General features: G+C 54.5%; 1 protein-coding gene across 6 annotated transcripts in view; it reads right to left on the bottom strand.

The window, feature by feature from the left end:
- The window catches only part of LOC113203812 (ecotropic viral integration site 5 ortholog), a 61562-nt gene that overhangs the window by 11069 nt on the left and 39846 nt on the right, over positions 1-10647 (bottom strand). The window contains exon 1 of one of the 6 annotated variants that reach the window (XM_052275662.1): positions 7561-7696. The exons of the other annotated variants lie outside the window; for them this stretch is intronic. The gene's annotated coding sequence lies outside the window, so the exon portion shown is untranslated. Of the gene's footprint in view, positions 1-7560; positions 7697-10647 lie in introns of those variants that run through there. 6 annotated transcript variants of the gene reach the window in all.

Raw genomic sequence — 10647 nt, 5'->3', positions numbered from 1 at the left:
ACCAGAAAGAGTTTTTCTGGGTGCATGGTGCATGTAATTTTACAAAGCACATCATGGAAAATTTTCACACATATGGTCTATGTGGGTCTAATAAGCGCGATTGTGTGACACGGTTTCGACATCGACCTGATTGCAACAGAGCCGTAATAACAATATTGCAAACCGCCTTTCATTATTTTTCTCTTCCAACGTGACACAATCACCGTCACACACTTTTACTTGCACCGACTACAACGTAGGCGGAGTAGTGGGCGGACCAATTACTACACGACGCCTGCAAAAGTTTTTTTTCTCTTCTTCTTGCGTGCGCGCGAGCGAGAGTGCGGCGTGGCGTGGCGTGGCGTGGCGGCGAAGTCACGGGGAAGCAAAGGGGTGAGGAACAGAGAGGAGGAGGAGGAGGGGGGCGCAGCAGGCGAAACTGCATCAGCGATGCTCCCACCGAACCACGTGACGTGACGACACTTCACACGCGCCAAAGCAAAGAGGAGGCGTCTTACTTTTTATTTTTTTGGAAGAGCAGCAGTGCGATATGGAGATTTCGCCGCTCGCACCGCGTGAGCCACACGCCTTACACGAACAAGCGTCGCGTGCCAGTCGTGTCGTGTGGCACTACGCACAAGAAAAAATATTAAGGAGTTAAAGAGAAAAGAATTGGCACCAAAGTATACTTTACTGAAAGCATACTTTACTGAAATACATAGAACTAAATTAGTAACCAAATTTCCAACCGTCTGCGCGAATGGCATTGTGCTAACAGTATTGCAGCGGCGCGCCACACCGCCGTGTTGTCATTGTTATGGTGCACACAGTCCACAACCACTCTCACACCCGGCCGGCCTCTGCTGCCCGTAGTTTTCACCCGTCGATGTGAATGTCTAGTTACAGACGCTGCTGCTGGTGCTACTGGTGCAGCTGCCGCCGCCCGGCGCTCACCTTTCTCCCGCAGACCGCTCTCCACGCCGCGCCCCACGGCCGCGCGCGCGCGCTCTGCCCGCTCTGCCCCCGGCGCCCTTGCCCGCGCCGCCGCGCCGCCGCGCGCCCAAGGCCCAAGGGCGCTCGCACCGCGGCGCGGCGGCCGGGCCGGGTCGGCGGCGGTGGCCAGCCAGGCGCGTCCAGTTCAGCCGCTGCCCAGTCCAGCTGGATTTTTGTATCCGTTATAAAAGTCTGTATCGTTTTTGATACAAAAAATTGTATTATAGGATATGTAAATTACTGCGTAACAATTTACAGAATGCTATACTGATTTTTTTTAGAGTGAGCCCGCCGCCGCCCTGCTCTGCTGTTGCCGGGACTTTCCCACAGCCGCCGCCCCGAGCCTCGCGCCCGGCGCCGTCCTAGACCAGGGCCCACTTCTAGGAGGGGCCCGCCCCCTGACGTGAGCCCCGAGGCCGGCCGACGCCTGAAGGCGCCTGAAGGAGCACAAGCCAGTCCGTCACGCGAGCAGGCGTCCCGGGGGAGCCAGTCGGGCGGGGGTGGGGTGGTGTGACTCCTCCGTCCTCGCACGACATCCAACCAAAACAAACCCGGCGCTGCTCTGCTGCCGACATCGGGCGCCCATAACGGAGCCCCCGGAACATTTTGCATTCTCTACACTGTGCCGCTTGCAGTTGTTAGCCTTGCCGAGCCGTAACTAACTCTGCGCGGCACCTGAGACCTTATGCGGTGTGGCAGATAGAGTATCAACCGAGTTTAGGGATCGTCCAAGAATGTTCGACCGCTTTCCTCAGATCCATTCGACAAATTTGCGGGAGCCTAGCGCTTTCGACACTCGGGGTAGGCCACCCTGCAGTGCACGCATGCAATAACGATGCAAGATGTGGCCTACCGAACAGGCGCTATGAGTCACACACACTTAATTTTGTAATTTCGTGACGTCGAGTGGAGGACGTACTTTCTATGCATGATCACTCGCCAACTAGCATGTGCTCCGGGGTCTGTGTGCCACCCTGTACAGCACGGGCGACACCAAGCGCGCGGCGCTTTAGCGGATACACAACGATACGCGTGTGAGCGGAAAGAGTGACTGACATCGGCAAAAGACTAAACAAAATAAAAAAGAGGGTGTGAAGCGACGACACACTTTCCAATCATGAATGAGAGGCGATTTTTCTGTCCCGAGAGCAACATAAATTTAATTGCGGATGCTGCGATATGCGGGAGCGTGTAGCCGTCCCCTCGCCAAACCCACACGCACCCACCCCCTTCCAGCCCCAACCCCTCACCCCTGCTGCGGCAAATTGAAACGCCCCCTCGATCGAGAGGTGGAGTTGGCTCTTGGCTCTCGCCCGCATGGCCCGGAGCGCAGACACGCGGCAACGGCGCAGAGTAGCGGAAGCAGAGTTTGGCCGACAAACTTTGTGACACTGCTGTCATCCGTATGGTATGGGAGGCTGCCATGCACGATATGGCTTCAATCGGGTTTGGCGTCCGCCGCAACCGAGGCAGCAGCAGCAGTAGCACTCTGGATAGTGGCCGCCGTCTGTCCCGTCCTGGCCGCGTCACGTTCAGTTTAGTTGGAGCGTTTGCCCCCCCCCCCATTCCCCCGCAGACGGACCGGTGCCTCGCTCCCCTCCCCTCCCCTCCTCTCCCCCCGTCAGCGGGTTGTTCACACGGGCGCTAATAAACACGAGCACCCAGAAAAATGAATTCTTGAATTAAGCCTAGCCGAGTGCTTGAATTGTGTACAGTTTGAATCAAGACGTTTTTAGCTCACAACAGGAATCTCTGACTAGATTCAAGCTAGGCGTACCGCAAGCATCGGCTAGTCTTGGTTGAAGCCAAACCCACGTTTTCCCGCCCGCCGTGTTCGTGTACGTGGTGCACGTTCTCAGGATCGCTTCGGCTGCTTCGGCTGGGACCCGACCCGAATCGGACTCCTCCGCTCCCTCTCTCTCGATCACTTGCCCCGGCGTTGTGGAATTATCGGGAATTATATTTTCTGACAAAACGGTAACTCAGTTGTCTCTCTTTCCCAAGTTTCCAGAAACTTAGTCCATCCCCTTTTAGGCCGTTCACAACTACAGAGGCACTGATTTGGAGAAACTGGTTGCGCTCCGGCCTGGGATCGAACCCCTGCCGGACCCGGCTCACTATCCAGCCGCCAGGCACAGAGACCACTGAGCTACCACGACAGGTGACGGGACCGCCGCTCTCTACCGACCTGATTCGGATGATTCGGATACAGTCCAGCTCGAGGGGGCAATAACTCCCTTTGAAGTGTACACATGATTCCCGAAATTCTTGATTCCCGGTGATTCCCGTCCGCTTCTAATTATTACATAGGTTTTTCGGGGGGTTTTAGTGGTATAAAACTCTTATTTTGACTGATTTGTACTTATTTCTCTAGTTTCCCGCTTATTCTAAGCGATTTCTATTGATTTTGATCAATTTTTATCCTGATGATTCCCAGACAGGTGTACACATGATTCCCGGAGTTATTGCCCCCTCGGTCCAGCTGCTACTACCAACAGTGCGCTGGACTGGCCCGCTCCGTAGTCGAAGCGATAGCTCAGTGGGCTGAGGCGCTGGCTCAGACCGACGGGGCGTGGGTTCGAGTCCGGTCGGCCCCCTACTGACTTTTTGACTCTCGTGTTGCTCTGCGCACCGTATGAGAACAAGCCGATAGCATTCTTGCGTAAACCAAGAAAATATTCTTGGATTAAGAATGCCTTGCCAATGCCTAAGTATTCTAGGAAAAAATCTGGGGATAACCAAGCGCAGCTCTGTCTCCCAAACGAACAGCGTAAATATTTGGTTAGAAATAATATATGCCAGAATCAAGCCGAATTTCTTGAAGTGAGAATTTTTATTCTTGGCTTGCAATATAAATTTGCCTTTGATCGGACGCTTTTTTGGGTTTGGTTTAGCCGAGGTGGAAATTTTCTTATTTCAAGCCAATTTGGCTTGGTCTAAGAAATCTTTTTTCTGGGTGAGTGTACGCGGCCGCAGAGAGATGTCGGCGCTGGGGGGCGGCGCTGGGGGCGGCGCTGCCAGCCAGGTGTGCTGTACGGTCCGCCCCCTCCCCTCAGCCCCCCATCCCCTCTCCCCCCGCTCTCCCTCTCCGCCGCCCACCTTGCTGTCACGCAAGGTGGTAATTAACGCTCGGGAAATAAAAGACATACAAATACAAAATAAACCCCAGAGAGCTCTTAATCCCATTAGGCAGCCCGCACGGCAGCGGCTGGCACTCGGCGGCCCCGTGCCCTACCCTCTGCGGCCGGCCGGCGTGGTACTCGCGGCAACACGAAGGCGAGTAGTTCTCAAAGAGGGACGCGCTGTATATGACACTTCTAGCGGGGGAGCGTGTTGCCACTTGTAGGTGTGCAAAGGAACGGCACTGGAAACCCAAAAGCGTTTGAATGTCACACACTTGTAGGTGTGTGAATGCCCGTTCGCTCACTTCAGTGAGCAAAGTTCTGAAATTTGCTTTGAACACACTTGTGCCTCCATGTGTACGAATGTCGTGCGACATTCACACACTTGGGTCGCCGGTGCGGGGACGGATTGCTCCCGACAGGCAACGCCGGCGGGCGCCGTGTTTGAACAGAAGGCGGCTAACGGCTTGCTAATCCCCTAGCTCCCCTAGCGTAAGGATACCATCGCGGCCGGAGCCGCCCGCCACGACTAACTTTCCCATTAACACCGGCGCTATCTCCATCCCATCTCGCGGAACGGGAGCAGCTTCACGGTGAGGAGCCGAGCCGAGTCGGGCCGAGCCGAGCCGAGCCGAGTCAAACACAAACACGTATCATTAGGCTGGCTAATACGGGACCCAGTCCCACCACGCGCGGGTCCAACACCTCCTCTCAGCCAGCCTGACAATATAACTGGCGGCTTGAGGACGCTTTCTCAGAGGCGCCGCGCAGCGCCGCCCAGGCCCAGCCCCGCCCCGCCACACGCCCCACCCGGCCACGAGCCCGCGGGGCGCGTGCAGCTGCTGTGCGCGAGAGTGCGTGCGTGCGTCCCGACTACACGTCGCCCCCGTACAAGAATAACGGATCTGAAAACCCCACGAGAGAAATAACCGATCTGCAAACCACGAAATTTTGGGTTAACTTATAAGCTCTTAACAGCGCATATAAACATTGATTTCAGTAACAATATGCACGTGTATGGACACTACAGGTCTTCACGAAAAAGATGTAGTTAGCTGAAATTGAAAAACTTCATTCGTTGACGGCTAGGTAACGTCTAAAGTCTACCGAAAAATGACGCGTATGCAGATCGGTTATTTCACTCGTGGGGTTTTCAGATCCGTTATTCTTGTTCGGGGGCGACGTACACCATCAGTGTTGTCACTTCAGTCGAATAGAGAGAGAGACAAACAGTGATTCTCTTTTCACATTACTGTTATTATTATTACATACATGGTTGGGCTGTGTATGAAATTTGCAATTTTGTGGCCCAACAACCGACAAGTCACTCTTTAAAAAGAACGCACATGGAATATAATAAATCACGTATACGAACGTGTACATACTCAAAAATGAAGAGGCATATACACTCTAAATGTCTAAGGACAAATTTGGTCACTAGAACCGGACTTATGGGCATTCACACGACACCTACGAGTGTGCGACATCACTGTTAATCCTGTTAATTAAAAAGTATGTCACATTCTATACATGAGAATTATGTCACATTAATTCAGAGCACGTCACATTTTTTGTAACGTGACAATAGATACGCCTACCGTACACTGAGCCCGTGCGACGGGCAGAGCGATGCAGGACTATGTCACGTTCTAACAAATGTGACATGAAATCTAAACAATGTGGCACAATTAACATTACATAGAATGTGACGTCTCAGTATTTTTAACGAGTGATCCACGTCCACACACTTGAATTTCAAGTGTGTGCATAACTGAGTGCAGTCACAATATTGCATCTGATCTCACTGTCAGTTGTGCACATGCACATGAGTTACAATAATGAAGATGAATGACTTTGTAATGGTCGGTTAAAAAATATATGCTCGTTTTTCCAAATTATATCTACGATCGTGGTTTAACATTGCTTATGCGAAGCAGTGTAATCCTGTGTCTCAGTTCTTGTTCAAGATTCAAGAGTGTCGGGCGCGGGACAAATACGGAGTCCGAGAAGAGGCGCCAACGGCGCGGCGAATCGACGCCACTTGAGAGTCGCAGCTGCTACTGTCGCGTGGCGGAGCGAGGCGGGGCGAGGTGGGGCGAGGCGGAGCGAGGCGGGGCGAGGCGGGGCGAGGCGGGGAGGAAGGTTGGGATGGATGAGCGAAGCCGAGGGCTTTTATAATATACTCCTGGAGAGGCGGTGCGGCGGCGTCACGCGTAGCGCAACGGTTCTTAAAAAGGATTTATCTAGGCCAAAGGGAGAAAGAAATGAGAAACTCTCTCTCTCTTTTCCCCCTATTGACGTGCGTGTCAATGTCGGGTCAGAAGTGAAAAAGTTTTTTTGTTTTTATTGCGAACCAACGAGTTCGAACAAAATGTGTCTGCATAAAATTTCTGTTTCCTTGAAATTTTCTCAAATCTATAACGGCTCAATGTAATCAAGGATTTTTTCCGTGTGAATTTTTTTCTTGTTTTTTGTATCACCTTCTGAGCATGTCGCGAAAATATTAGGTTTGATAATTAAACATTACATTGAGCTTTACTAGACAAAACTACCCAAATGCAAGGGCCTCGATGATCCCGACTACTTAAACAAACAGTTCAAACATATCATATGCACTTCCTGCTCGAGACCGATAAGGTAGATGTGACTCAGGCAGGAAGAAAAACCCGGCGTAGTTGGGGCGGTACGGGAGAAATTTTATGCGCGGGTAGGCGGCTTGCCAGAAACGGGCTCGCCAGAAACATCGTGCCCGTGCCATGCACCGGTCCGCCTCTTACGGAGGAGAGGGACCTACACACACAGGTCAAACACACCAACGCCTATACTATGTTAGTAAGGTGGCAAGACCAAGTGCGAGAGGATAGGGCCAGGGGAGGGGAAGGAAGGAGAGAGGGAGCGAGCAGCGCCGGGGCGGCGGCGTCTGGGCTCAGCTGGGTGGGCAGGGCTTCGTGTGCATTCACCTCGTCACAGCGAACCTGTCACTGACCCCAACACACACTTTGACTTCGACAAAAAGAAAAAAAAAAGCAGCTGACAGCAAGCCGACGCATTATAGCGACGTTTTTGCCGTTTTTCGCAAAGACATTTCTGTATATTTTCGTCTGACAATGAGGGGTTTAAAGTTGTATGCGCATGCGCCTGCCTAGAATATCACCCCGAGCGTTATCCCCGTGCGTTTTGAGTGCGGCGTGCATCTGCTGTGCAGATTGGACCAGCAGACTTGTCAGCTGACAGACCGATCAGACTGGTCACTGGACCAGCTGACGCGTCAGCTGTCAGTTCGAGCAGACCGGACCAGCAGCCACATCGGCCGGTGGTCTGTCTGCTCCACTCTGGAAGGACGGTGGCGATTGAATCACGGGTGGTGTTGGTGAGTGGTGGTAATCCATAGGCAAGACGATAATCCAAACGGCAATAAACAGAGTTGAAGTAATCCAATTAGGGGTGGTGGTTCACACAAACTCACACTGAGACACACACACACACACACACGCGCGCGCGCGTACGGACGTAGCGCGACGCCGTCCCTTCCGAAAGGGCCTAAGTCAACGCGAGTCGAGCAGAGAACGGCGGCGGTCGCGACCGGCACGAGCCAACATCACATACACTACTGCAGGCCGGGGCCCGGGCAGAGCGCCTGCTAGGCATCCCATGTGGCGGGGTGGGGAGACACCTCCAGTCCCCTCCCCCTCACTCGCGGCGGGGTGGGGCGGCGGCAGCGCGGCAGCAGCGAGCGTAGCGGGACGCACTCACATACGCCCCGCCGCTCCACGACCACCGCAGCAGCAGCAGCAACGCAGACCTCGGCACGGACAAGCGAACCCGCCCGCCAACACACATGTCCATACTGAGCACCGAGAGAAGCATTGGGCGGCCAATCCAGCCGAGCCGGGCCGGGCCGGGCTGAGCCCGGACAAAACGGCTGCTTTGCATTTTGCATGAGAGCAAAGCACAGTCTCGCTTGCGGCCCCAATGATCCCCCGCGCAAAAACAAAGCGTCCCGAGCCGACTTCGGCCCTCCAAATACTCCCCATACAGCAGCGGCTTGACCCGGCCCGTCCTCACTCCTCCCCAATGACGACCTACCTACGCCCCGGCCCGTCCTCACTCCTCCCCAATGACGATACCAACCTACGCCCCGGCCCGGTCCGGCCGAGGGCGCCGAGGGCCGCCAGTGTTTACCGCCGGGCAACACGGCAGGGTGACATTATTACTCGATCATCGACCAGCGCCACGCCGTGTAGCCTGGCAACACGTACGGCCGCCACGACGTCACGGCGTCCAGGGTATCGGCCAGCAGAGTGTGTAAACAGCGACGGCAAAGTGGCCCGCGGCGGCCTATGTGCAAGGGGCGGCTGGAGCAGCACACGTTAAGGGGGAGAGTATACGGAAAAAATTGATAAATCACCTAATTTAATGAATTAATCAAGTTAAAATCTAAACAAGAGATAAAATCAAAAAAGTACTCTATAATTGTTGTAGTATGCACTTTGAGGATTAATTGAAGGTATAGAATGCCAAAAGTCTATCAGAAAACTGTGCGCACAGAAGTTTTAAAAGTTACATAAACTTTTAAGTTAAAAAAGTTCTATGCGCAAAGTTTTTTGATGGATTTGGACATTCTATAGCTTAAATGTGTTTTTAAAGTGAGTACTACTACTATTATAAACCACTTTTTTGATATTGTCTCTTGTTTAGATTTTAAGGATTTCAGTATACCCTCCCCTAAAGGCGATACCTCATTTTTCGAGGGAAAAGGAAAAACTTTGAGGAATTTCCTTGGTTTGAGGTAGACTCCTCAGATTGTGAGTAAGTCTCCTCAAAACAAACGACTGCCTAAAAACATGTGCGGGATTTCCCCCCATTTTTTGATAAGATACCTCAAAATTTGAGACTACATAGGATACGTTTTCCTCAAAGTTTTCCATCTTTCATCAAAACATAATGAGACATTGTTTTTACCGTGCAGAGGACACAGGCCACATGGTGGCTGGGTGTAGTGTAGTGTCGGGTCGGCCTGACGAGAGAAGGTTGCATCGCGTTAGCTCAGGGCTCAGTCAGGACAGCCTGCAGCACGCTGCAGCAGAGTTGCGCGGAGCGCGGGCGGGCGCGGGCTGCATCCTCTTAGCGCTGCTCCTGCCGCCCCCGCCGCCCCCGCCGCCCCCGCCGCCGGGTCCGACCGGGTCTCATTAGCAGCCCGCCACTGGTCGCTGACCCCCGCGGAGGTGGGGCGTTCCTCTGGAGGTTCAAACGGTGCCGTGGTACCCATTAGCATGCGGCGCGCACATTGTCCGCCCCGCCCCGCCCCGCCCCGCCCCGCCTCGCTGCAGCAGCAGGACGACAAGGAGGAGGAGGAGGAGCACGCGGGGCGGAGCGGGAGGCGGCGGCGCGGGCGGCCGGTGTAGGAGCCACTTTATTCTCACGAGGCGAATAAGCTGCATGAAAAAAAGTCCCAGAGCAGCGGCGGCAGGGGGTTGTGGATGTTGTTGTTGCATTGTTACGAGTCGGTTTGTTATGCGTCGCCAGCCGGTTAAAGGAACCCGTTCGAGCGCGGCTGCTAGCGCGGGGCGGTTTGGAGAGTCCCTCCTGCTAGCTGCCTTGTATAGTCGGACCCATCCACCACATCCTCCCTTCCCCAGTCCCCGACTAACTCGGGTCGCTTGGTCATGTAATGCGATAAAGTGCAAATTGGTCGAGGTCTTTTCCTCCCCAGCGTTACAACTCGAGTGCGGGCAGGGTCTTTGTGGGACCGGACATGCGAGCCCGCTCACGTGCGGGACGTGGCAAGGGGAAATAGGCTGCTTACACTTCCAGGGTGTTTATTTATAATAGTAGGACCTTTCCTTAGGTCTTACGTACACGTACAATCGTGATTTACTCTTGAACTTCAATGCACTCCGACCAAAAAAGTTTTGAATTATGTCGATGAGAGGCAGCAGTTTTGGTCAAACCCAGCAACGAACTTCGTCTGAAATAGTTCATGATAACCCGGACTTTCTCTGTTGTTTGTATTTTGGGGGCCTTTATCCCCTTGAGGCGGGCTTAGCGACAGGACTCAGCAGCCGGCGCCAGCGTGTGCCAGCCGCGCCAGCCGTGGCGAAACCGACCAGTATAATGTATCGCCCGCGGACCCCCTCCTGTGTCGCACGCATGGAACAGGCATGGCGGGGCGTGGCGTGGCGTGGCGTGGCGTGGCGTGGCGTGGCGTGGCCGCGGATCACAGCGATACGAACGGCGGCTCGCCCACGACGACCTGCTCCAACTACACAAGGCCTCGGCCGCAAGCGAGCAGCAGCAGGCCTCCAAGGCCGTCCGGCAGGCCAGAGCAGGACACACGACGACGCGGAGCGAAGCCGCCAGACTGACAGCTGGCTTTGCCACGCTCCCCCCTGCCCTGGAGGGGTTCCCCCCGAGGGAAGTCACCCCAGCCCCAGCCACAGCCAGCGGCGGCCTCAGGCCCACCGGGCCCACCCTTCTTGCACCCACGCCGCCGGTGTGGCTCGTGCCCAGAGACAGCTGCGGGTGGTGCGGCGCGGGGCGAGGCGGGGGTGGG

This window comes from Frankliniella occidentalis, unplaced genomic scaffold (genome assembly GCF_000697945.3).
Source record: "Frankliniella occidentalis isolate FOCC.00 unplaced genomic scaffold, Focc_3.1 Scaffold8, whole genome shotgun sequence".
Classification (NCBI taxonomy): domain Eukaryota; kingdom Metazoa; phylum Arthropoda; class Insecta; order Thysanoptera; family Thripidae; genus Frankliniella; species Frankliniella occidentalis.
The sequence above is the reverse complement of the archived record's forward strand: the minus strand, read 5'-3'. Positions and strand labels throughout refer to the sequence as shown.